This window comes from Ranitomeya variabilis, chromosome 4 (genome assembly GCF_051348905.1).
Source record: "Ranitomeya variabilis isolate aRanVar5 chromosome 4, aRanVar5.hap1, whole genome shotgun sequence".
In the NCBI taxonomy this organism is placed as follows: domain Eukaryota; kingdom Metazoa; phylum Chordata; class Amphibia; order Anura; family Dendrobatidae; genus Ranitomeya; species Ranitomeya variabilis.
In genome coordinates, this window is record NC_135235.1 from 736,106,962 (window position 1) to 736,134,256 (window position 27,295).

General features: G+C 47.9%; 1 protein-coding gene across 2 annotated transcripts in view; it reads right to left on the reverse strand.

Annotated features, from left to right (window-relative positions):
• The window catches only part of LOC143768018 (uncharacterized), a 52,811-nt gene extending 30,432 nt beyond the window's left edge, over positions 1-22,379 (reverse strand). Inside the window, exon 1 of one of the 2 annotated variants that reach the window (XM_077256659.1) lies at positions 22,307-22,379. The gene's annotated coding sequence lies outside the window, so the exon portion shown is untranslated. The remainder of the gene's footprint in view (positions 1-22,306) is intronic. The other variant, XM_077256661.1, reaches the window with a different exon arrangement.
• Between the last annotated feature and the right edge of the window lie 4,916 nt (positions 22,380-27,295).

Here is a 27,295-nt window from a genome sequence, read left to right on the forward strand (position 1 = left end):
AAAATTAGCTCCAATCGTTAGCGAACACCATGTCGCGTTTGGAGAGCCCCTGTGTGCCTAAACATTGGAGCTCCCCTACACGTGACCCCATTTTGGAAACTAGACCCCCCAAGGAACTTATCTAGATGCATAGTGAGCACTTATAACCCCCAGATGCTTCACAGAAGTTTATAACGCAGAGCCGTGAAAATAAAAAATAATTTTTCTTTCCTCAAAAATGATTTTTAGCCCAGGATTTTTTAATTTTCCAAGGGTAATAGGAGAAATTGGACCCCAAATGTTGTTGTCCAGTTTGTCCTGAGTACGATGATACCCCATATGTGGGGGTAAACCACTGTTTGGGCACACGGCAGGGCTCGGAAGGGAAGGCACGCCATTTGGCTTTTTGAATGGAAAATTAGCTCCAATCATTAGCGGACACCATGTCACGTTTGGAGAGCCCCTGTGTGCCTAAACATTGGAGCTCCCTAACAAGTGACCCCATTTTGGAAACTAGACCTCCCAAGGAACTAATCTAGATGTGTGGTGAGCACTTTGAACCCCCAAGTGCTTCGCAGAAGTTTATAACGCAGAGCCGTGAAAATAATAAATGTGTTTCCTTTCCTCAAAAATATTTTTTTAGCCCAGAATTTTTTATTTTTGCAAGGGTAACAGGAGAAATTGGACCCCAAAAGTTGTTGTCCAGTTTCTCCTGAGTATGCTGATACCCCATATGTGGGGGTAAACCACTGTTTGGGCACATGCCGGGGCTCGGAAGGGAAGTAGTGACGTTTTGGAATGCAGACTTTGATGGAATGCCCTGCGGGCGTCACGTTGCATTTGCAGAGCCCCTGATGTGCCTAAACAGTAGGAACTCCCCACAAGTGACTCCATTTTGGAAACTAGACCCCCCAAGGAACTTATCTAGATGTGTGGTGAGCACTTTGAACCCCCAAGTGCTTCACAGAAGTTTATAACGCAGAGCCGTGAAAATAATAAATGTGTTTCCTTTCCTCAAAAATATTTTTTTAGCCCAGAATTTTTTATTTTTGCAAGGGTAACAGGAGAAATTGGACCCCAAAAGTTGTTGCCCAGTTTCTCCTGAGTACGCTGATACCCCATATGTGGGGGTAAACCACTGTTTGGGCACATGCCGGGGCTCGGAAGGGAAGTAGTGACGTTTTGGAATGCAGACTTTGATGGAATGCTCTGCGGGCGTCACGTTGCATTTGCAGAGCCCCTGATGTGCCTAAACAGTAGGAACTCCCCACAAGTGACTCCATTTTGGAAACTAGACCCCCCAAGGAACTTATCTAGATGTGTGGTGAGCACTTTGAACCCCCAAGTGCTTCACAGAAGTTTATAACGCAGAGCCGTGAAAATAATAAATGTGTTTCCTTTCCTCAAAAATATTTTTTTAGCCCAGAATTTTTTATTTTTGCAAGGGTAACAGGAGAAATTGGACCCCAAAAGTTGTTGTCCAGTTTCTCCTGAGTACGCTGATACCCCATATGTGGGGGTAAACCACTGTTTTGGCACACGTCGGGGTTCGGAAGGGAAGTAGTGACGTTTTGGAATGCAGACTTTGATGGAATGGTCTGCTGGCGTCACGTTGCATTTGCAGAGCCCCTGATGTGCCTAAACAGTAGAAACACCCCACAAGTGACCCCATTTTGGAAACTAGACCCCCCAAGGAACTTATCTAGATGTGTGATGAGCACATTCAACCCCCAAGTGCTTCACAGAAGTTTACAACGCAGAGCCGTGAAAATAAAAAATCATTTTTCTTTCCTCAAAAAAGATGTTTTAGCAAGCAATTTTTTATTTTCACAAGGGTAACAGGAGAAATTGGGCCCCAATGTTTGTTGCCCAGTTTGTTGTGAGTACAGTGATACCCCATATGTGGGGGTAAACCACTGTTTGGGCACACGTCAGGGCTCGGAAGGGAAGTAGTGACATTTGAAATGCAGACTTTGATGGAATGGTCTGCGGGCGTCACGTTGCATTTGCAGAGCCCCTGATGTGCCTAAACAGTAGAAACACCCCACAAGTGACCCCATTTTGGAAACTAGACCCCCCAAGGAACTTATCTAGATGTGTGATGAGCACGTTCAACCCCCAAGTGCTTCACAGAAGTTTACAACGCAGAGCCGTGAAAATAAAAAATCATTCTTCTTTCCTCAAAAATTATGTCTTAGCAAGTAATTTTTTATTTTTGCAAGGGTAACAGGAGAAATTGGACCCCAACAGTTGTTGCCCAGTTTGTCCTGAGTACGCTGGTACCCCAAATGTGGGGGTAAACCACTGTTTGGGCACACGTCGGGGCTTGGAAGGGAGGGAGCACCATTTGACTTTTTGAATGCAAGATTGGCTGGAATCAATGGTGGCGCCATGTTGCGTTTGGAGACCCCTGATGTGCCTAAACAGTGGAAACCCCTCATTTCTAACTTCAACACTAACCCCAACACACCCCTAACCCTAATCCCAACTGTAGCCATAACCCTAATCCCAACCCTAACCCCAACACACCCCTAACCACAACCCTAACCCCAACACACCCGTAACCCTAATTCCAACCCTAGCCCTAATTCCAACCCTAACCCTAAGGGTATGTGCCCACGTAGCGGATTCGTGTGAGATTTTTCCGCACGACTTTTGAAAAATCTGCAAGTAAAAGGCACTGCGTTTTACCTGCGGATTTACAGCAGATTTCCAGTGTTTTTTTGTGCGGATTTCACCTGCGGATTCCTATTGAGGAACAGGTGTAAAACGCTGCGGAATCCGCACAAAGAATTGACATGCTGTGGAAAATACAACGCAGCGTTTCTGCACGGAATTTTCCGCATTATGGGCACAGCGGATTTGGTTTTCCATAGGTGTACACGGTACTGTAAACCTGATGGAAAACTGCTACGAATTCGCAGCGGCCAATCCGCTGCGGATCCGCGGCCGATCCGCTGCGGATCCGCGGCCGATCCGCTGCGGATCCGCGGCCGATCCGCTGCGGATCCGCGGCCGATCCGCTGCGGATCCGCGGCCGATCCGCTGCGGATCCGCGGCCGATCCGCTGCGGATCCGCTGCCAAATCCGCACATGCCATAACCCTAACCCTACCCGTAACCCTAACCCTAGTTCTAACCCTAACCCTAGTTCTAACCCTAACCCTAGTGGAAAAAAAATATATATATATTTTCTTTATTTTATTATTGTCCCTATCTATGGGGGTGATAAAGGGGGGGGTTTATTTATTATTTTTTTTATTTTGATCGCTGTGGTAGAACCTACCACAGCGATCAAAATGTACCTGTAAGGAATCTGCCGGCCGGCGGGCGTACTGAGCATGCGCCCGCCATTTTGGAAGATGGCGGCGCCCAGCGAGGAGACGGCCGGACACCGGGAGGATCGGTAAGTATGAAGGGGTGGTGGGGGGGTGGATCTGAGCACAGGGGGGGTGATCGGAGGACGGGGGGAGCGGACAGCAGGACGGGGGAGCGGGCAGGAGCACGGGGCAGCGGAGCACAGGACGGAGGGGACCGGACCACGCACCGGAGCACTGGGGGGGCGATCGGTGGGGTGGGGGGTGGTCACTTCAGGTTTTCCAGCCATGGCCGATGATATTGCAGCATCGGCCATGGCTGGATTGTAATATTTCACCTGTTTTTTAGGTGAAATATTACAAATCGCTCTGATTGGCAGTTTCACTTTCAACAGCCAATCAGAGCGATCGTAGCCACGGGGGGGGGTGAAGCCACCCCCCCTGGGCTGAAGCACCACTCCCCCTGTCTCTGCAGATCGGGTGAAAATGGAGTTAACCCTTTCACCCGATCTGCAGGAGCGCGATCATTCCATGACGCATACGCTGCGTCATAGGTCGTTTTGGCACCGACTTTCATGACGCAGCGTATGCGTCAAAGGTCGTTAAGGGGTTAACTCTACCTCCCGAACCACCTTTTTCATACATGTTGGAAACAACTCAGGATTCCAAGCATTTACTGCAAATTATTAAGAGATACAATTCATCTTTCCAGATGACATCCTATTGTAGGACAGCTGGACTTGTAGCAGGATTTATGCCGACTTTTTAATTCCAGGGACAAATACATCACAAAATAGGTTTGATGTTTCCTGTAGCAAATCAAGACCCAACATTATTACAAATTTACTTTTTGTGAGATGAACAGATACAAGCTGATCGACGTTGTGAAGTTATACCGGAGACAAAAAAAAAGACATTGTTTTGAATTTGTAAAGATTTTTCCATCAACACAATAAGTTAGTAAACCTTTATAATACAACCTTAGAAAGAATGCCAAGTGCGGAATATCAGGGTGTAATAAGAGCAGACAAGACTCCGGTTGGTGGCACAAAAGGAGATTTAATTCTCCCAGTGTTAATGAAGTAGCTATTGTAATGGTTGGACGGGACTTTCTAAGCTGAGATATAATTATTCAGCGACGTAGAGAACATATTCAGCTTATTACAGAAACACATAGATCATATGATGCTCTGCAATATCCGATAATATTGTGGAATGGCCAAGATGGCGATCACTATAATCTAACGCAGACTGATCCCAACACTGCGAGGCCGACCAATAAACCAACCAATAACAAATATCAGCTATGGACTTCTATGCATACCAAATAATGATCAGTCGAGTGTCGGCAACTATTCATAAATTCTATTCATAAATTTCTATGATATGTATGCCAAGGTGGAGAGCGAGCGTCTTTTGTACATACAGCCGAAGCATGGTCTCTCTAATGCACAGGATTTAAAGGGAACCTGTCAGCAGGATTGTGCACAGTAACCTACAGACAGTGTTAGCTCGGTGCCGTTATACTGATTAAAATGATACCTTGGTTGATAAAATCCGTCTTGTGGTGGTTGTTTAATCTTTATTTGCAATTTTCAGTTAATGAGATTCTTGTGCTCCGGGGCAGCCTGTGAGCGGCGCTTTACGTGGTGCTCTGCTTAGATATTCATACTGATGGCTTATGACAGGTCACTGATCCCTCACTGACCTGCCCCCTATTTTACATACTGAATATAATAGGTTTTCAAAAAAAGTAAATGCACATTCAGCAGGCGGGGGCCGGTGCCTGCACCATAGCATGATCGCATCTATAATGTCCATTCAATTATTTTATTTTGTGATATAAACTTATTCAGAAAAAAAACTTCTCAAACTTGCGCCGGCCGCGCCTGTGCAGTAGCATCTATCGGCGATCTGGAGGATGTTACTGCACAGGCGTTGACCTTGCCATTTTGTTAGAGAAAAAAAAAACTGAATCCAGCAAGATAGCACCAGCGCCGCTGCAGTAGCGTCTATCAGATCACCAATAGATGCCACTACACAGGCGGCGCCATTTTGAGAGAGAATTTGAATTTTTTTTTCCTGAATAAGTTTATGTCACCAAATAAAATAATTGAGTGGACATTATAGATGCGATCATGCTACAGCGCAGGCGTCGTCGCTGCCAGCACCTGCCTGCTGAAGGTGCATTTATTTATTTTTTTTAAAACATATTACATTCAGTATGTAAAATAGGGGGCAGGTCAGTGAAGGATCAGTGACCTGTCAGAAGCCATCAGTATGAATATCTAAGCAGAGCACCACATAAAGACAGAATAAGTTCTGGATCAGGACCGTACGGCTGGTAAAAGGACAGGTACTGGATAGGAAACAGACACGATACGGTCAGGAACACAGGACGACTCGGGTACAGGATCACACAGGTGCAGGTTCAGACTGCACTGGTGAGGGTAGCGGTACAGGTGCGCACAAAATGTATCAGGTTCTGGTAGATGCAGGATGGGCTCAGGAGCAGGTTACAAGGATGCACATGATCAGGTTCAAACAGGGCAAGCATGATGGACAGGATCAGGTTAAGGGAGCACAGGTACAGGGACCTTACAACTAAGTAGCAGAAAACACACTGATTACTAAAGTTGCTAAGGTGCCTCCCAATAATGGAGGGTGCCTTAAAATCAAATGTCTCCATCATGCAACGTGAAGGAAAGGCTAGATGCAACATAAAGGGATAAGGGAAAGGGAACCAAACGCTAGGGAAGGGGGGGGAGTGAAGACCCCTAGACAGATCTAACGTCACCCTATCCTTACATAGGTTCCGCACCTATCGCCGAGTAGGATACCTGCAGCGCCCCAGAGTCCTGGTCGTTGCAGTAATGTCATTCTTCCACCAGGGGGAGTGATGTTACATCTGAAGGCAATAATGGAGATCTGTTATGATTTTCCCAATGGCAGGGAAATCAAAATAACAACGGACTAGCTCTCGGGTGATGGGAACTAAAGTGACCGTGACCTGAACCTGACACAACACTGGAAGTAGCCGGGGAGTGTTTCCTACGATGCCCTAGACACCACGCGCCAGCCGGAGATCTAACTACCCCTATCAGAGGAATATACAGGCCTGCCTTACCTCCAGAGATGAACCCCAAAAGGAGATAGCAGCCCCCCACAGATATTGACGGTGAGTCAAGAGGAAAAGACATACGTAGGATGAACAGCAGATTTAGCACAGTGAGGTCCGCTTACTAGATAGCAGAAGTACAGGAAAGAGTCACTTCACGGTCAACTTCAAAACACTACTCAAAAACACCATCCTGAAATTACTTTAAAACTCCAGTGACAACTCATGCCACTGGAGTGGCAATATCAGTCCACGAGAGCTTCCAGCTACAGAGAGTCACATTGCAAATAGCTGGACAAAAATAGCATTAACTAGAAACAAAATTCAACTTAGCTGAACAGGATCTTGAGGCAGGAGAATGCAACAGAATGCTACTGATACATTGTTGGCCGGCATCGGACCAGCAGCCAAGCAGCCTTAAATAGGAAACTCCCCTAATGGGTGTCAACAGGTGATCAAGGATAGAAGAAGGCAAATAAGTGGCACTACCATAAAACACCACCAGGGGAGCCCACAAACAGAATTCACAACAGTACCCCCCCCTTAAGGAGGGGGCACCGAACCCTCACCAGAACCACCAGGGCGATCTGGATGAGCACTATGAAATGCACGAACCAAATCAGGAGCATGAACATCAGATGCTGTCACCCAAGAATTATCCTCCTGACCATAGCCTTTCCACTTAACCAGATACTGAAGTTTCCGTCTGGAAACACGGGAGTCCAAGATCTTTTCCACCACATACTCCAACTCACCCTCAACCAGCACAGGAGCAGGAGGATCAGCAGACGGAACAACCGGCACCTCATACCTCCGCAACAATGACCGATGAAAAACATTATGAATAGTAAAAGATGCTGGGAGGTCCAAACGAAAGGACACAGGATTGAGAACCTCCAGAATCCTATAAGGGCCGATAAACCGAGGCTTAAACTTAGGAGACGAGACCTTCATAGGAACAAATCGAGAAGACAACCAAACCAGGTCCCCAACACAAAGACGAGGACCGACACGCCGATGACGATTAGTGAACTGTTGAGTCTTCTCCTGGGACAACTTCAGATTGTCCACAACCTGTCCCCAAATCTGATGCATTCTATCAACCACAGCATCTACTCCAGGACAATCCGAAGACTCCAATTGACCGGACGAAAAGCGAGGGTGAAACCCTGAATTACAAAAAAATGGAGAAACCAAAGTGGCAGAACTGGCCCGATTGTTAAGGGCAAACTCTGCCAATGGCAAAAAATCAAGCCAATCGTCCTGATCAGCGGACACAAAACACCTCAAGTAAGTCTCCAAGGTCTGATTAGTACGCTCAGTCTGGCCATTAGTCTGAGGATGGAATGCAGACGAAAAAGACAAGTCGATGCCCATCCTGGCACAGAACGCCCGCCAAAATCTAGACACAAACTGAGTACCCCTGTCAGACACTATATTCTCAGGAATACCATGCAAACGCACAACATTCTGAAAAAATAGAGGGACCAGCTCAGAGGAGGAGGGCAATTTGGGCAAAGGTACCAAGTGAACCATCTTGGAAAAACGGTCACACACCACCCAGATGACGGACATCCTACGAGAAACAGGAAGGTCAGAAATAAAGTCCATAGAGATGTGCGTCCAAGGCCTCTTAGGAATAGGCAAGGGCAACAACAACCCGCTGGCCCGGGAACAGCAGGGCTTAGCCCGAGCACAAACATCACAAGACTGCACAAAAATACGTACATCTCGAGACAAGGAAGGCCACCAGAAGGACCTAGACACCAGATCCCTGGTGCCAAAAATTCCAGGATGACCTGCCAACGCGGAAGAGTGAACCTCCGAAATAACTCTACTGGTCCAGTCATCAGGGACAAACAGTCTACCAGGCGGACAGCGATCAGGCCTATCCACCTGAAACTCCTGCAAAGAGCGCCGCAGGTCTGGGGAGACAGCTGACAATATCACCCCATCCTTCAGGATGCCAGTAGGTTCGGAATCACCAGGCGAGTCAGGCTCAAAACTCCTAGAGAGGGCATCCGCCCTCACATTCTTAGACCCAGGCAGATATGAAACCACAAAGTTAAATCGAGAGAAAAACAACGACCAGCGCTCCTGTCTAGGATTCAGACGCCTGGCTGACTCAAGATAAATTAGATTTTTGTGGTCAGTCAAGACCACCACCTGGTGTCTAGCACCCTCAAGCCAATGACGCCACTCCTCAAATGCCCACTTCATGGCCAAGAGCTCCCGATTTCCAACATCATAATTTCGCTCAGCGGGCGAAAACTTTCGAGAGAAAAACGCACATGGTCTCATCACTGAGCAGTCAGGACCTTTCTGCGACAAAACTGCACCTGCTCCGATCTCGGAAGCATCTACTTCAACCTGGAACGGGAGCGAAACATCAGGCTGGCGCAACACAGGAGCAGAAGAAAAGCGGCGCTTAAGCTCCCGAAAGGCCTCCACAGCCGCAGAGGACCAATTAGCAACATCAGCACCCTTCTTGGTCAAATCAGTCAAAGGTTTAGCAATGGCAGAAAAACCCGCTATGAATCGGCGATAGAAATTAGCAAATCCCAACAATTTCTGAAGACTCTTTAGAGAAGTAGGTTGTATCCAATCACAAATAGCCTGAACCTTAACAGGGTCCATCTCCATAGATGAAGGGGAAAAAATATATCCCAAAAAGGAAATTCTCTGAACCCCAAAAATACACTTTGAGCCCTTCACAAATAGAGAATTAGCTCGTAAAACCTGAAAAACTCTCCTGACCTGTTGAACATGAGATTCCCAGTCCTCCGAAAAAATCAAAATATCATCCAAATACACAATCATAAATTTATCCAGATATTCACGGAAAATATCGTGCATAAAGGACTGAAAAACGGAAGGGGCATTCGCGAGACCGAAAGGCATTACCAAATACTCAAAATGGCCTTCAGGCGTATTAAATGCGGTCTTCCACTCATCCCCCTGCTTAATCCGCACCAAATTATACGCACCACGTAGATCGATCTTAGTGAACCACTTTGCCCCCTTTATGCGAGCAAAAAGATCAGTCAGTAAAGGTAACGGGTACTGGTATTTAACTGTAATCTTATTCAGAAGTCGATAGTCGATACAAGGTCTCAATGAACCATCCTTTTTACCCACAAAGAAAAACCCTGCCCCCAGTGGAGACAAAGAGGGGCGAATATGACCCTTTTCCAAAGATTCTCTGATATACTCCCGCATAGCAGTATGTTCAGGTACAGACAAATTAAACAAGCGACCCTTAGGAAATTTACTACCGGGAATCAACTCAATAGCGCAGTCACACTCTCTGTGAGGGGGGAGAGAATCAGTTTTAGGCTCCTGAAAGACATCATAAAAATCTGACAGAAATGCTGGGATCTCAGAGGGAGTAGATGAAGAAATGGGAACCAAAGGTGCATCCCCATGAATCCCCCGACATCCCCAGCTCAGCACAGACATTGATCTCCAGTCCAAGACTGGATTATGAATTTGTAACCATGGTAATCCAAGTACTAATACGTCATGTAGATTATATAACACAAGGAAACGAATAATCTCCTGATGGTCTGGGGAAAGATGCATAGTCACTTGTGTCCAATATTGTGGTTTATTGCTAGCCAAAGGTGTAGAATCAATACCCTTTAAGGGAATAGAAACCTCCAGAGGCTCTAAATCAAACCCACAACGCTTGGCAAAGGACCAATCCATGAGACTCAGAGCGGCGCCAGAATCCACATAAGCATCCACAGTAACAGATGATAAAGTACAAATCAATGTCACGGACAAAAGAAATTTAGACTGCAAGGTACCCATAGAAAAAGATTTATCAACCTTTTTATCAACCTTCTTTATGCGTTTAGAGCATGCTGATATAACATGAGCTGGATCTCCACAATAGAAGCACAACCCATTTTTGCGCCTGTAATTCTGTCGTTCGCCTCTAGACAATACACTATCGCATTGCATATGCTCTGGTGCCTTTTCAGAGGTCACCGCCAAATGATGCACAGGTTTTTGCTCAGAAGATACCGCCATATGGTGCACAGGTTTTTGCTCAGAAGATACCGCCATATGGTGCACAGGTTTTTGCTCAAAAGATACCGCCATATGGTGCACAGACTTGCGCTCCCGTAAACGCCGATCAATCTGGATAGCCAATTTCATGGCATCATTCAGACCTGTAGGCACAGGGAACCCCACCATGACATCCTTCACGGCATCAGAGAGACCTTCTCTGAAATTAGCTGCTAGAGCGCACTCATTCCATTTAGTAAGTACCGACCATTTACGAAATTTTTGGCAGTATATCTCAGCTTCATCTTGCCCTTGGGAAAGAGCTATCAAGGCTTTCTCAGCCAAAATCTCTAAATTAGGTTCTTCATAAAGCAACCCCAAAGCCAGAAAAAACGCATCTACATTTAATAACGCAGGATCCCCTGGCGACAATGCAAATGCCCAACTTTGTGGGTCACCCCGCAATAGAGAAATAACAATTTTAACCTGTTGCGCAGGATCACCAGCAGAGTGAGATTTCAGAGACAAAAACAATTTACAATTCTCTCTGAAATTCAAAAAACGGGATCTGTCTCCGGTAAAAAATTCAGGCATAGGGATCTTAGGTTCAGACATTGGAGCACGTATAACAAAATCTTGTAAGTTCTGGACCTTTGAAGCCAGGTTATTCAGACCTGCAACCAAACTCTGTGGATCCATGATTCAAACAGGTGTAACCAAAGCCATTCAGAGATTAAGAGGAGAGGAAAAAAAAAAAAAAGGCTGAAGACTGCAGTTTAAGCAAGGAGTACAAATAAGCACTAAGGTGCACTTTCCAAACACAGAAAAAAAAAACCTTTTCATATCCTTTCCTGCTTTAGTGCATAGTTTTAACACATGTGGGCCGGCCAAACTGTTATGATTTTCCCAATGGCAGGGAAATCAAAATAACAACGGACTAGCTCTCGGGTGATGGGAACTAAAGTGACCGTGACCTGAACCTGACACAACACTGGAAGTAGCCGGGGAGTGTTTCCTACGATGCCCTAGACACCACGCGCCAGCCGGAGATCTAACTACCCCTATCAGAGGAATATACAGGCCTGCCTTACCTCCAGAGATGAACCCCAAAAGGAGATAGCAGCCCCCCACAGATATTGACGGTGAGTCAAGAGGAAAAGACATACGTAGGATGAACAGCAGATTTAGCACAGTGAGGTCCGCTTACTAGATAGCAGAAGTACAGGAAAGAGTCACTTCACGGTCAACTTCAAAACACTACTCAAAAACACCATCCTGAAATTACTTTAAAACTCCAGTGACAACTCATGCCACTGGAGTGGCAATATCAGTCCACGAGAGCTTCCAGCTACAGAGAGTCACATTGCAAATAGCTGGACAAAAATAGCATTAACTAGAAACAAAATTCAACTTAGCTGAACAGGATCTTGAGGCAGGAGAATGCAACAGAATGCTACTGATACATTGTTGGCCGGCATCGGACCAGCAGCCAAGCAGCCTTAAATAGGAAACTCCCCTAATGGGTGTCAACAGGTGATCAAGGATAGAAGAAGGCAAATAAGTGGCACTACCATAAAACACCACCGGGGGAGCCCACAAACAGAATTCACAACAGAGATCTCTTCACCAGGTAAACACAATGCATGCAACATGTTCACACTCCAGACCAGAAGGGGGAGCTCTAAGCCTGTTTAAGGTGAACACCCCTATAAAACATCCTGATCTGGAGGGAAAAGGGGTTCAGAGTTCAGTCCCTGTCAGGAAGACAGAGGGAGAGGAAGGAGTCCTGGAGCCTGAAGTGCTGCAGCTCCTGGAAGAAGACACTAAAGTGAACATATTGCAGAGAGTGTGCAGGAAAGCAGAGCACAGGAGAGGAATATCAGAGGGAGATCAGCCAGGAGCAGCTGCTTCCCTCTGAGGCGCAGGAATCCGGTAGCCAGAATACCGAGGGAGTAAGGATCTTTACGCTTTACTTCAGAGACTGGCAGGACAGATAATTCTACGTTACCTGCCCGACCTATACCCAGGAGTCACGGTGGCAACTTGTGGGGGCTGGGGCGTGCTAGAGTCCCGGTAAAAAGCCTCAGGCCATCAGTCATACGGGTTTGTCCTATCCATTCCATCAGGGGGACAGAGAGAGACATAACATCTAGAACATCTACAACAGTTGTGAGGACCTTATGAGAGGCTCAGCAGTAAGGTACTACAACATCCAGGCGCTAGAGGAAGGCTACTGATTTCCACCTGGATAAGGGGACTCTGGATTTGCCTTCAGACCGGCCGGACTCTGCCTACCCTGTGGTCTATACCCTGGACTGTGGATGCTGAAGCTTTCAGTAAAAAAATGGTAAAGAGACTGCAACCTTGTGTCCTTGTTCTTCACTGCGCCTCATACCATCTACACTCTGGGAAGCCCTGGGGATACACTTCACCTGTGGGAAGGTATACCATCTAGCTGCCATCACATCATCCCCAGCGGACCCCTAAGCAGCATCGATCACCCTGACCGAATACCACAGGTGGCGTCACGAACATTATCCCTTTAAAGACCTTTCCCCCATTTACATCGGACATCCCTAGGGCCACGGACCGGGTCAGCCACCGTGACATCCCCCTTGAGAACCGAAAGGACCTGGTCCTGAGTACCCCATAGCGCTACTGGGGGGCGTTCCAACTTTGGCGTCACGAACAGGATGTACTTAAGCCTGAAAATCGGGTCATGTGCGCCTAAGAACTGTGCCAGAATTGTATTTGAACTGTTTGTGCTGAAGGACTGTGTGTTGCCATTTCCTGCCAAAATCCGCCATTGCAGCGCAGCGTGGAGCGCGAGGAGGAGACGTACCTTCGTGGGCGGAGCTAGCCGAAAAGAACGCGAAGCAGAAAGGACGGGTGCCGCGCTGCCTGGAACGCCGGAAGTGAAGACGTCGTACAGCGGATCCGCAAAAGGAGACGCCGGCTTCTATCAGGTTAGCGAGGGGAAATTGCCATGTCTCATCCGGGAGGGGAGTTGTCGGCGGTCGCAGCCGCAGACCTAATAGCACCCCCAGGCCTCGCAGCGGACGTGCCCGCAGGCCCCGCGATAGTCGCAGCCGCAGAGCCCACCGCTCCTATCAGCCAGCCGGGTGCCGCCTCAGCTACAGCGGCCATCATGCCCTTCTCCATGCCATACATACCTGGAGCAGCCTGGCTCCCGCAATATTCCGGGGAATCGCATACGTTAGCTGACTTTAAAGAGAGACTCTGCAGCCTGCTTGAAGTTTACCCCCTGACAGAGCATCAGAAAGTTCACATTGTAACGGGCCAACTGCTTGGAGCGGCCCAGAGTTAGGTGAAATCCTGGCCAGCTGCGGATAAAGAGACTGTGCAGCGGGTCTTTGCCAAACTTAAGACCAGCTTTGACACCCGCACCGCTACAGAAATTAAATTGACGTTCTATGGGTGCAAGCAGAGGCCGCAGGATAGCCTACGGGACTATGCCCTTAATCTCCAGGAAGCACTGCGGGCAATCAGGCAGGTTGACCCTAATAGTGTGCCAGATGAGGACAAACTCTTAAAGGAGCGGTTCATTGAGGGACTCCTGTGCAATACCCAAAGGGCCCAACTGCACCTCCTGGCCATGCAGAATCCTGACCTGGCCTTTGCGCAGTTCAAAGACAAGGCCATCCAGGTGCTACAGGAACGGCAGCTCAGTCGTGCAGTTCCCCCTAGGCGTCCAGCCCTCACATACCACGAGGAGGTGGCGCCCTATCCTCAAGTCTCTGCTGAGGCCGATGCCCAGATCCTTGAAGATAATTCTCCCGCCGGACTACGCCTCCAGCTACAGGAGCTGACCAAGAACGTTGCTGCATTAGCCCGGACCGTGCAGTCCCTACAGGAGGCCCCCAAGGAGAAGATCAAGCTGGCTTCCAGATCGGAGGATGTTCCCTGGCGACGACAGAAGAGGATCCGGCCGACCAGAGGCAGAGATGACGATCGCTATCATCAGGACGGACGACCCATCTGCCGCCGCTGCAATCAGGTGGGCCACATTGCAAGGTACTGTCATTTAAACGAGCAACCCCTGGGGCAGGACGACCGGGCCCACAAAACTGGCGAGCCAAGTACGTTGGAGGACGACCTGTTCTCCCCCATTGTGATCGATGGTATCCCCATGAACGCTCTGTTGGACACCGGTTCTCAGGTGACAACTATGCCTTACATCCTTTATAAGCGTTATTGGGCTGACACAGACATTACTCGTGGCCCTGATAATGATTTCACCATCGTAGCCAGTAACGGTCAGCCCTTACCACAAGTGGGATACAAAGAGGTCACCATTAAAGTGGGGCGGGTAGAGTTAAAATCCCAAGGGATTGTGATTGTTGATATTGATCGCCGTGAAAGTAACCCTATTATAACCATTGGTACTAATGTCATAGAAAATTGTCTTGCAGAGGTTATTGTCTTGTTACAACAGGTGGCCGAAACTGCTGGTTCCAGTGAGCAACGTGTTTTGCAGAAAGAAATCAGAGCTCTGGTACAGAGACAGCAGGTAGAACTATCTGGTGGAGAAACTGGCCGTGCCACAGTGAGTGATTCAATCCCCATTGCAATACCCCCCAGGAGTGAAATGTTAATATGGTGTCGGGCAGCAATAGGCTTCAGAGGTAAAGACTACCAGGCCCTGGTAGAACCTGTGTATTCAGACAGTAGGCCCACAATCCTGACAGCCAGAGGGGTGGTTGAAGTCCGCAAGGGGAGGGTACCAGTGCGTGTCCTTAACTGTGGAGAGGAAGAGGTCCACTTAACCAAATATGCCACACTTGCCAAACTGTTTGCTGTTGATAATAATGTGATACAGGCAACAGAACCCTTGGTCCCGTCCAGGAGGACAATGGCTCTGCAGGACAAATGGAAGATTGGTGTCAGAAATTACACGTGGGCACTGACTCTACCCCATCACACCAAAAACAAGGGGCTTACAGGGTGGTTCATGAGTATGAGCGGGTATTCAGCAAGCACCCCCTAGATTTTGGGCAGGTAAAAGGGATTCAACATCATATCCCCACGGGAAATCATCCACCCATTAATGAGAGATACCGTCCTGCACCCCCAGCTCATTATCAGTGTGCCAAAGACATGTTGCGAGAGATGAAGGAGGCTGGGGTAGTTAGAGACAGTTGTAGCCCCTGGGCAGCTCCATTAGTCCTCGTCAGGAAGAAGGATGGCACGATAAGGATGTGTGTTGATTATAGGCAGATAAACCGCATTACACATAAAGATGCATACCCACTGTCCAGAATAGAAGAGTCCTTAGCTGCTTTAAAATCTGCTAATTACTTCTCTACCTTAGATCTCACCAGTGGGTACTGACAGGTTCCCGTAGCAGAGGCGGACAAGGAAAAGACGGCCTTCACCACACCGATGGGTCTCTGTGAATTCAACTACATGCCATTCGGACTATGCAATGCCCCAGGAACGTTCCAGAGGATGATGGAGTGCTGTCTTGGACACAAGAACTTTGAAACCGTATTGCTGTATCTGGACGATGTGATTGTCTTCTCCAAGACTTATGAGGAACATCTGGAGCACCTGGCCAAGGTGTTCGAAGCTCTCTCTAACTTTGGCCTAAAAGTAAAATCATCTAAATGCCATCTGTTAAAGCCCAAAGTGCAGAACCTGGGCCATGTAGTGAGTGCCCAAGACCCTGACAAGGTCACTGTGATCAGAGACTGGCCGAAGCCCAGCAACCTCCATGAAGTCCGGCAGTTCCTCGGGTTGGTAGGCTATTACAGAAGATTTATCAAAGACTTCACCAAGAAAGCCGCACCACTACAAGACCTGTTAGTGGGCCAATCCAAGAAAACCAAGGGTAAGAATACCCCATTTGACTGGAACGACGGACTGGAGAGATCCTTCACTTGTTTGAAGTCGGCTCTGACGGGAGAAGAGGTACTGGCTTACCCTGAATATGTCCAACTGTTTGTGCTCTATACGGATGCCAGCAACATGGGACTGGGAGCCGTGTTGTCCCAGGTCCAGAAAGGCAAAGAAAGGGTAATCACTTACGCCAGCAGGAAACTTCATCCCACGGAAAGGAACCCTGACAACTACAGTTCCTTTAAGCTGGAGTTCCTCGCCATCGTCTGGGCAGTGACGTAGAGATTCAAGCATTACCTGGCCTCAGCAAAATTCACCGTCTTCACGGACAACAATCCACTGACACACTTGGACACAGCAAAACTTGGTGCCTTAGCAGCGGTGGATTGCCCGGTTGTCCAATTATGATTTCACTATCAAGTACCGGGCAGGGCACAAGAATGCGAATGCCGATGCATTGTCCAGAATGCCCAACTTGCCAGAAACAGGAGAAGACTAGGAAACCCTCTAAGAAATAGAGTTGCCAGCTTTCCATCGCCCCAAGGCCGCTCGGTATTCCTATCATGTGAAGAACAGGTGCAAGAACAAGAAGGATGCCACGCTGAATCCCCTGCCCCACCACGGATGGGCAGAGACCCAGGACAGTGACCCCGCGGTCCGTCGGGGGAAAGAACTCCTGATGCAGGCAGGTTCACACCCTAGCCCAGATGATCCACAAGAGACGCAACAACTGTGGAAGGAGAAAGGCAAATTATTTATCTACGACGGTAAGCTGTGCCGAAGAAGCATCGACCCACACACTCATGAGTTGGTATGGCAGATAGTAGTCCCAAGACAAGATGCGCCAATTGTTCTGGAAGCGTACCACGATGGAGCAGGACACTTCGGATGGAGGAAGTTGGAGAGTCTACTTCGTGGAAGGTCCTACTGGGTTGGCATGAGAAAAAACATCGAAAAGTGGTGCCGAGAGTGTGGCCCATGTAGTCTACGCAGGAAGGACCGTGACAGCCAGAGGGCTCCCCTACAGCCCATAGTCACCAAACAGCCGCTTGAACTGGTAGCCTTAGACCACGTGAAGCTAACACCAAGCCGGTCAGGCTATGTCTACGCCCTGACCATCGTGGATCACTACTCCAGATTCCTGGTAGTTGTACCTGTCAAGGATTTGATGGCAAGAACAGCGGCCAATGCCTTTCAACGGTACTTTCGCAGACCACACGGATACCCAGAGAAGGTCCTTACTGATCAAGGTCCAGACTTTTAAGCAGAGGTATTCCAAGAGTTCTGCAACTTATACGGATGCAAAAAGATCAGAACAACACCGATCACCCACAAACCAACGGAATGTGCGAAAAGATGATCCAAGTGGTAATCAACTTACTGAAGACCTTGCCTGTGGAGGAACGGAACTCATGGCCAGAAAAGTTGCCAGACTTGGTAGATCTGTACAACCATATTCCAATGAATTCCACCAACTGTACTCCAGCATATCTGATGAGAGGAAGATCCAGCAAACTACCTGTTGATCTAGATATGGGAGTCCTAACCCCAGAAAATCCATCATCTGATGCAGATTGGGATACAGAAAGACAGCAAAAGTTCCGTCAAGTACAAGAGTGTGTTGAAAGAAGTCTATCTCAAGCCAGACAAAAACAAGAGAGAGATTACAATCAACGTGCTCCTGCAATTCCCTTGTCACCAGGTGAACAAGTGTTATAAAGCGTAAAAGAAGAATGAACAAACTTGATGATCAGTGGGACGCAGAGGCATATACCATCTTACCGTCCAACTTTGACAATACTAAAGTCTGTCTCATCAGCAAAGATGTAGGAGAAACTTCGATGGCAGTATCCAGAGACCATCTCAAGAAGTGCCCTGATAAATTGAGGAACAGAGGAACAGATCCAGGAACATCTCCACCTATGGAAGAGAAGATGATACACACTGTTCTTGGAGATTTTCCCCAGTCCTGGACTCAAATAAATCGGGCCATTGTGATACCTGTCTTGACTTTTCCCCAGCTGGGAACACCAGAACAAAATGTGACTCAAAACCATTCAGAACTGGAAGAGGCCCCGCACCAACAGGTCCAAGCAGCAACCGTCACCTTAACAGTGACTCGGCAACAGCAGATTCCGACAGAAAACGTCATGCCAGCAGTCGAATCGGCAAATCCACCCTCTGCTATTGGCAAAACTGCTAGACCCATGGTGAATCTGAGACCACGCAGACGACTACCTAGTATACCTACACATAGTACATGCACTAGTGGGTACGCTACAACAGACACAGTAGCTCAGGAACTATGCAGGTCTACACGTAGCACCAAGAGTCAAATCCCAGCTCGTTACAGGGATTAAAAGTGTTAATAATTGCTGTTCTATGTTTAAATTGTTTGCTCCTCTTTGTTACAGGTTTAACCCCTTTCTGAACTTGGACGGGATAGTACGTCCGAGATCAGAACCCCCGCTTTGATGCGGGCTCCGGCGGTAAGCCCCCATCAAAGCCGGGAAGTGTCAGCTGATCGGAGGTCAGCGATGCTTCTGCATAGTAACCATAGAGGTCCTTGAGACCTCCATGGTTACTGATGCCGGTTGGCTGTGAGCGCCACCCTGTGGTCGGCGCTCATGGCTAGCCTGCAATTCAGCTACATAGCAGAGATCTGATGATTGCTGCTATGTAGCAGAGCCGATTGAGTTGTGCCAGCTTCTAGCCTCCCATGGAGGCTATTGAAGCATGGCAAAAGTAAAAAAAAAGTAAAAAAATGTGAAAAAAATAAAAAAATATAAAAGTTTAAATCACCCCCCTTTCGCCCCATTCAAAATAAAACAATAAAAAAAAATCAAACCTACACATATTTGGTATCGTCGCGTTCAGAATCGCCCGATCTATCAATGAAAAACAAGCATTAACCTGATCGCTAAACAGCGTAGTGATAAAAAAATTCGCCACAATTACGTTTTTTTGGTCGCCACAACATTGCATTAAAATGCAATAACAGGCGATCAAAAAAACGTATCTGCACAAAAGTGGTATCAATAAAAATGTCAGCTTGGCATGCAAAAAATAAGCCCTCAACCAACCCCAGATCACGAAAAATGGAGACGCTACGGGTATCGAAAAATGGCGCAAATTTTTTTTTTTTTTAGCAAATTTTGGAATTTATTTTCACTACTTAGATAAAAGAGAACCTAGCCATGTTTGGTGTCTATGAACTCGTAATGACCTGGAGAATTATAATATCAGGTCATTTTAAGCATTTAGGGAACCTAGCAAAAAAAGCCAAACAAAAAACAAGTGTGGGATTGCACTTTTTTTGCAATTTCACCGCACTTGGATTTTTTTTCCTGATTTCCAGTACACGACATGCTAAAACCAATGATGTCGTTCAAAATTACAACTCGTCCCACAAAAAATAAGCCCTCACATGGCCATATTGATAGAAAAATTAAAAAGTTATGGCTCTGGGAAGGAGGGGAGCGAAAAACGAACATGGAAAAACGGAAAATCCCAAGGTCATGAAGGGGTTAAAAATGGACATTGCAGTAATGGACAATGCTTACCCAAAGACTTTCTTTGTAAATAGTTTGGCACCTCCAAAGTGCACTCTGGTTCTGCCCACTTTGCCAGCGTAGGTAGAGCCTTTCTTTGCCTCATCTGTCTAAAGACAATACAGATGAACTTTTACAAACTGGTTTTTGCAACGTTCAAGTGTCCTCACCTCCCATAAAGGGAAGCCAAAGTTTTCTAATTATTCAAATGTTTTCAAAATATGTATGTCTGTTTGCTAACCTATAACTGTTGTTTTCTTTTCCCAGTCCGGGAGTACTGGATTTAACAGGGGGGGGGGCGGGTTTGGGGAGTGCAGCGCCCCAGAGTCCTGGTTGTTGCAGTAATGTCATTCTTCCACCAGGGGGAGTGATGTTATGTCTGAAGGCAATAAAGGAGATCTCTTCACCAGGTAAACACAATGCATGCAATATGTTCACACTCCAGACCAGAAGGGGGAGCTCTAAGCCTGTTTAAGGTGAACACCCCTATAAAACATCCTGATCTGGAGGGAAAAGGGGTTCAGAGTTCAGTTCCTGTCAGGAAGACAGAGGGAGAGGAAGGAGTCTTGGAGCCTGAAGTGCTGCAGCTCCTGGAAGAAGACACTAAAGTGAACATATTGCAGAGAGTGTGCAGGAAAGGAGAGCACAGAAGAGGAATATCAGAGGGAGATCAGCCAGGAGCAAGCTGCTTCCCTCTGAGGCGCAGGAATCCGGTAGCCAGAATACCGAGGGAGTAAGGATTTTTATGCTTTACATTAGAGAATGGCAGGACAGATAATTCTACGTTACCTGCCCGACCTATACCCAGGAGGCATGGTGGCAACTTGTGGGGGCTGGGGCATGCTAGAGTCCCTGTAAAAAGCCTCAGGCCATCAATCATACGGGTTTGTCCTATCCATTCCATCAGGAGGACAGAGTGAGAGACATAACATCTAGAACATCTACAACAGTTGCGAGGACCTTATGAGAGACTCAGCAGTAAGGTGCTACAACATCCAGGCGCTAGAGGAAGGCTACTGATTTCCACCTGGATAAGGGGACTCTGGATTTGCCTTCAGACCGGCCAGACTCTGCCTACCCTGTGATCTGTGCTCTGGACTGTGGATGCTGAAGCCTTCAGTAAAAAAGGTAAAGAGACTGCAACCTTGTGTCCTCGTTCTTCACTGCGCCTCACACAATCTACACTCTGGGAAGCCCTGGGGATACACTTCACCTGTGGGAAGGTATACCGTCTAGCTGCCATCACATCATCCCCAGCGGACCCCTAAGCAGCGTCGGTCACCCTGACCAAATACCACAGGTGGCGTCACGAACATTATCCCTTTAAAGACCTTTCCCCCATTTACATCGGACGTCCCTAGGGCCACGGACCGGGTCGGCCACCGTGACATCCCCCTTGAGAACCGAAAGGACCCGATACCAAGTACCCCATAGCCCTACTGGGGGGTGCTCCATACCTAATCCCTGCCTGACCCTTGCGATAATCGCTGCATCGGGAAGGACAGAATGAGCGCTAGTCACTCCCCACTACCACTAAAGACAGCTAGGGTATAAAAAACAAGCGGAAACTTAGCATGAGTCGACTCAGAGAGAAACACCTTCATCCTTCAACCTCCACAAAGGACACTAGCCGACTGCTGCAGCTCCAAGCCTCAACAGGGAAGTGCAAATAGAAAATATCACCACGCTTGCCAGCAGCAAGTATACCAACTCTTAGGTCCAGTTGCGGCCATTAGCACCAGGGAGGTGGCCACTCGTCTGCAATATACTGAGACCTTCTGCAGACAGATGCAGTGCAACGGTCTGCAGCCTCTGACACATCCGTCTCTCGGCTATTGGCTGAGGATGTTTGCAGACGTGCAGGTGCTGCCCCTGTGATAGGCCGGAGCGCGCGCCCAGAGCACACTGCCAGGAGACCTGCGTCACACAACCGACTAGAAGTCATCTCAGCTTCCATCCTGACAATGGACAAGATTATTTCACTGCGAACAATGCAGAGGAAAGAGCGGCTCCACCACCTACCACAACAGAACTATAGATGGAGGCGCACGGCTCAGTCAGCACTAGGACTGCCCTGAATCCAGCGCTCTGGAAACTCCCGTCTGTAATATCACGAAGATCTATGAAAGATCTGAGGGATCCAATCACTTAGGTTAAGTTCACATAACGTTTTTGGCGTCCGTTAGACGGACTACGTTACACCGCGGCAACGTAATCCGTTAACGCCACCATTTAGTCTAATGTCGGACGCATCGCTAGCGCACGCCCACAATGTGCTGTCATTGAGTGACGGACCCTGAGACGCCAGCTGCAGTGTTTCCGGGTCTGTCACTGCTAGCGCAGATAGAGCGGTATGACAAGTCGGCACTTGCGTTAACAGCAGCCTGTTAACGCATGTGTTGAACGGGCTGCTATTAACGCAGTGTGAACCCGGCCTAAATGGGAGAATTGTTCTTTTTGCAACGTTACCTGTTCTTAAAGGAGCAACTCCAGCAGACGAGCCGAATGGCTGTTCTGTGCGCACAGGACCTGTGATGAGGTCACAGGAGGGGAGGAGTCAGGGGTCACATGATCAGGGGCCTCAGTGTATGCAGGACTCTGCTGTGCTGGTTGTCATGGTGCTGGATGAGGGGAAGTTTCTGTGTGGAGTCAGGAGGGGTTTAGGCTATGTGCACAGGATGCGGAAAACGCTGTGGGTCCGCAGCAGTTTCCCATGAGTTTACATTACAATGTAAACCTATGGGAAACGCAATCCGCAGTGCACATGCTGCGGAAAAAAACACGCGGAAACGCAGCGGTTTACATTCCGTAGCATGTCGCTTCTTTCTGCGGATTCCGCAGCGGTTTTACAGCTGCTCCTATAGAAAACCGCAGGTGTAAAACCTCAGTGAAATCCGCAGAAACACCGCGGTAAATCCGCCATAAATCTGCAGCAAAAACTCAGCGGTTTTGCCCTGCAGATTTATCAAATCCGCTGCAGAAAAATCCGCAGTGGACCATTATACGTGTGCACATACCCTTACAGTGTGGATGTAGCAGAGCCGTGTGTGAGGTGTACGGAGCGGAGCCGTGGGGGTACGGAGCAGAGCCGTGTGTGTGAGGTGTACAGAGCGCAGCCGCGTGTGTGTATGAGGTGTATGGAGTGGAGCCGCACGTTTGCGAGGTGTGCGGAGCGGAGCCGCACGTGTATTGGGTGTACAGAGCGGAGCTGCACATGTATGAAATGTACGGAGCAGACCCGCGTGTGTATGAGGTATACAGAGTGGAGCCGCATGTGTGCAAGGCATATGGAGCGGAGCCGTGTGTTTACGAGGTGTATGGAGCGCTGCCACATGTGTAGTGGGTGTATGGAGCGGAGCTTCATTTGTACAGAGCGGAGCCACGTGTGTGCGAGGTGTACGGAGCGGAGCCATGTGTGTGCGAGGTGTATGGAGCAGAGTCGTGCATGTATGAGGTGTACGGAGCAGAGCCGTGTGTAAGGTGTATGGAGCAGAGCCGTGTGTACGAGGTGTGCGGAGCTGCAGGTGTGCGAGGTGTAAGGAGCGGAGCTGCATGTGTACGAGGTGTAAGGAGCGGAGCTGCATGTGTACGAGGTGTACGGAGCGGAGCCGTGTGTGTGAGGTATACAGGGGGGGCCGCATGTGTATGAGGTGTACGGAGCAGAGCCATATGTGTACAGAGCAGACCATATTACGTGAACATGGTGACGTTTCTCAGACACTCGCTGGATGGGGGCGCTGTGGGCAGGGATATCTTATAGGATGCTGCACAATTTATAAAGCAATTTCTGGAGAATGAGGCGACCCCCTGAATGTGGCAGGAGATCTCGCAGCTCCGGAGGGAAGAATCACTGTTTGGTTTCTGGATTGTACATTTGTCTTTAATAATGTGCGGCTGCCAGAACAGTGACACACCCCCCCCCCCCCCCCCCGCTTTTGGAGCAGTAATTTGGCAGTCCTCGCTTGTGGGGGCCAATTACAAAGCCCCCGAGGTGTGTGAAGACATATAACCCCCTAAAGTGACCCCATTTTGGACCCTGTACCCACCAGGGAAGTCATCTCAGGGTGTAATGGGCATTTTTATCCCACAGGTGTCACTGATTTCTTTACCAATTGGCTGTGAAGATAATATTACATTTGCACATTTGTTCTGGGGCTCAGCTCAAGGGGGAAACATCTGAGTGGGCTCCTACCCAGGTGTCACCGTGGTACCTCAGCTGCCCTCTCAGCGCCTCCCTACTCACTATGGTCACCGCACGGCTTCTCAGCGTGTTGTTTCCATTTGGCCTTAGGGGGGATTGGCCAGTCCCTACAGGAATGTAACCCTGCTGTGTCTTCAGAGATTAGGTTCCCCGAACCGGCAGGTCCTATATTAGGCTACGTTCACATTTGCGTTGTGCGCCGCAGCGTCGGCGCCGCAACGCACAACGCAAACAAAAATGCAGCAAAACGCATGCACAACGCTGCGTTTTGCGCCGCATGCGTCCTTTTTTTTATTGATTTTGGACGCAGCAAAAATGCAACTTGCTGCGTCCAATGCGCCCAGATGCGTGCGCCGCAGGGACGCATGCGGCGCAAAACGCAAGTGCGACGCATGTCCATGCGCCCCCATGTTAAATATAGGGGCGCATGACGCATGCGGCGACGCTGCGGCGCCCGACGCTGCGGCGCCGAGCGCAAATGTGAACGTAGCCTTAGGCAGCTCCACCCACCGCTCTACTGAATGTTGGTTCCTAGGCAGTTCATGCTGCTTGCGTCCAGTTTGTGGTCCATGTTGTACCTCACACTGGTGTCTCTGACCCCCGAACAGCTGCTTCAGTCCTGGGGACTATCAGCTGTCCAGCCTGTCCTCTCCACCAGTAGCTCTAGCGAAGACCTGGTGGATGCCTAGTAATATAGATGCAAACAGGGACTAAATAACAGCAAAAAAGGGAAATATAAAGGGATGAAAGACGTAGGCAAAATACAGGGTGGAAAGGGTTAAGGATGAGAAGGGGGAGGAAAATATGGTTTATTAAGGAAAATGAAAGGGATAGAAGGAAAATGAAAAATATTGGTCTGTACAGGATAGGCAGGGGAAGGGGTTACGGTACCTATATAATACCTTATATATAAAACATTTAAGAGGCCGGAGGGGAAGAAAAGGAACCATGATTGCACATGAGAAATGGTCAGATTTGCTAGAGTGGGAAGGATCTGATGATGAAGAAAGGCATGCTAGACCAATTATAACTACAAAAACTAGGAGAGAAGTTACACAGCGTAGTGGAGATAGGATGGATACAGGAAATGCAGCTACTGGAGCAGAAGCCGCTATGTCTGAGGAAACAAGGGGGTACACTGTTCTGTTTGATGAATCCTGTCATGAAATCACACTCTTTGTGTATCTCCAGGCTCTTTATTCACATCATGTCTCTACCTCCATTACATGAATCCCGAGTACAACAACATCCAACAAGTTCCCAAACAACGAATATAGAACACTCATAAAAGTAGTGAGACCCCTAGAGGCCACATGAACATATAACATATTGCTACATCCTTTCTCTTTTAATTGGAGGAACAATAAAAGATACTAAACTAAAGTATACTATGACAAAGTTAGAAATTAACCTAGTACATCCAGTTAGATATAATCTTTGAGGTGCGCCGGCTTTTTGCTAATTCTGCAAGCTCTGGTAATATAAGATGTGTCCCTTTCTACATCTGGTACATCTGGTAGTTCTTCTGATATTGTCTGTCTCTGGCCAGAGTCCTCACCCTGATGGTCAGCTGTCACTGTTGGTGCCTGACTTGTACTTTCTGCCTCGTTGTCTTGGGTGTCTGGATCCTGTTCAAAAGGCCATGAATACTGTTCAAAAGGCCATGAATCATCTTTCTCGCGTTTTCCTCAAATATCTCCGATTCCTCCTTAGTCTTCTTCCGTCGTCTGTTAGAATTTCGTAGGACCGAGGTCCCAGTTTCTGGACAACCTTTGCCTTTTGCCATTGTGTGTCAAATGTGCTGCTTGGCTGCAGCCGAATGTTGTCATTTCTCTGGAGCTCAGGCAGATCCTTTGCAGATTTATTGTAATAGAAAGCTTGCCTCGCTTGATTCTTCTGTAATTTAGCTTCGATGTTTCCCAGCAGCTTTGGCTCTAACAGATGACACGCAGTTGGTACGAGTGTCTTTGTACGCCTACTCATGAGCCTCTGTGCCGGACTGCTGTCTAGGCCTTGGGTGGGTGTGTTTCTATGATCCAGTATAGACAGATATACATCAGCACCCGCCTGGTTTGCTTTCTGCATGAGTCTTTTGGCCGTTTTTACTGCTGACTCTGCTTTCCCATTACTCTGAGGATATCTCGGAGAAGACGTCTGGTGTTCAAATTCCCACTTCTTACTGAAAGTTTTGAATTCTTCCGACGTAAACTGTCAGAGAAAACGATATCTGGAATGCCATACCTGGCAAAATGGGCCTTGAGTTTTTTAATCACTGTTCTCGCCCTTGTGTCCTGCACCAAATCAACCTCCCAGAAGTTAGAGAAATAGTCCACTGTAATCAGGTATTCTTTGTCATTCCATGTGAACAAGTCTGTTCCTATTTTTGACCAAGGCCTATGTGGGATTTCATGAGGTTGCAATGTCTCCTTTGGTTGCTTATCATTGCAGGATGCACATATTTCACATTGTGCTATGTAATTTTTTATGTGGTCATTCATTCCTGGCCAATAAACTGATTCTCGTGCACGACGTAGGCATCCTTCCATGCCTAAGTGAGAAGAGTGCAATGTTTTCAATATGTCTCTTCTGAGAACTTCAGGTATAACAGCCCTGTCTCCTTTAAAGATGATTCCTTGCTGCACTGACAATTCATCTCTTATGTGGAAGAATGGTGAGACTTCCCTCGGAGCATGCTTCTTGTATTTTGGCCAGCCCTGCAAGATGACAGTTTTTAAACTCTGGAGACTTTTATCCTTCTCTGTAAAAGTTTGGATTTGCTTGACCTTTTCTTTTGACACTGCAAGGTAGTTACACATGTTGATGGTTTCAATGTCTTCCTCCTCATCCTTTGTGCTAGGAAGGTAAGCTCTGCTTAGCATATCTGCAATCAGTAAGTCTCTTCCTGGACAGTACCCGATGTCAACATCATATTTCTGAAGTCGCAACAGCATGCGCTGTAGTCTCTTTGGGGCATTTAGTAATGGTTTCTTTGTAATGCTCTCCAATGGTTTGTGATCCGACTGCACTGTTACCCGTCGACCATAGGTGTACTGGTGAAACTTCTCCATCCCAAATACCACAGCCAGTAGTTCCTTCTCAATCTGCGCATATCCCTGCTCTGTTGTTGTAAGGGCTCTGCTTGCAAATGTAATTGGCTGTTTGCTCTGCATTAATGTGGCTCCAAGGCCTTTTTCCGAAGCATCACATTGTACCACCACTTCTCGATCTGGATCGAAATACTTTAGGGTTGCTGTATC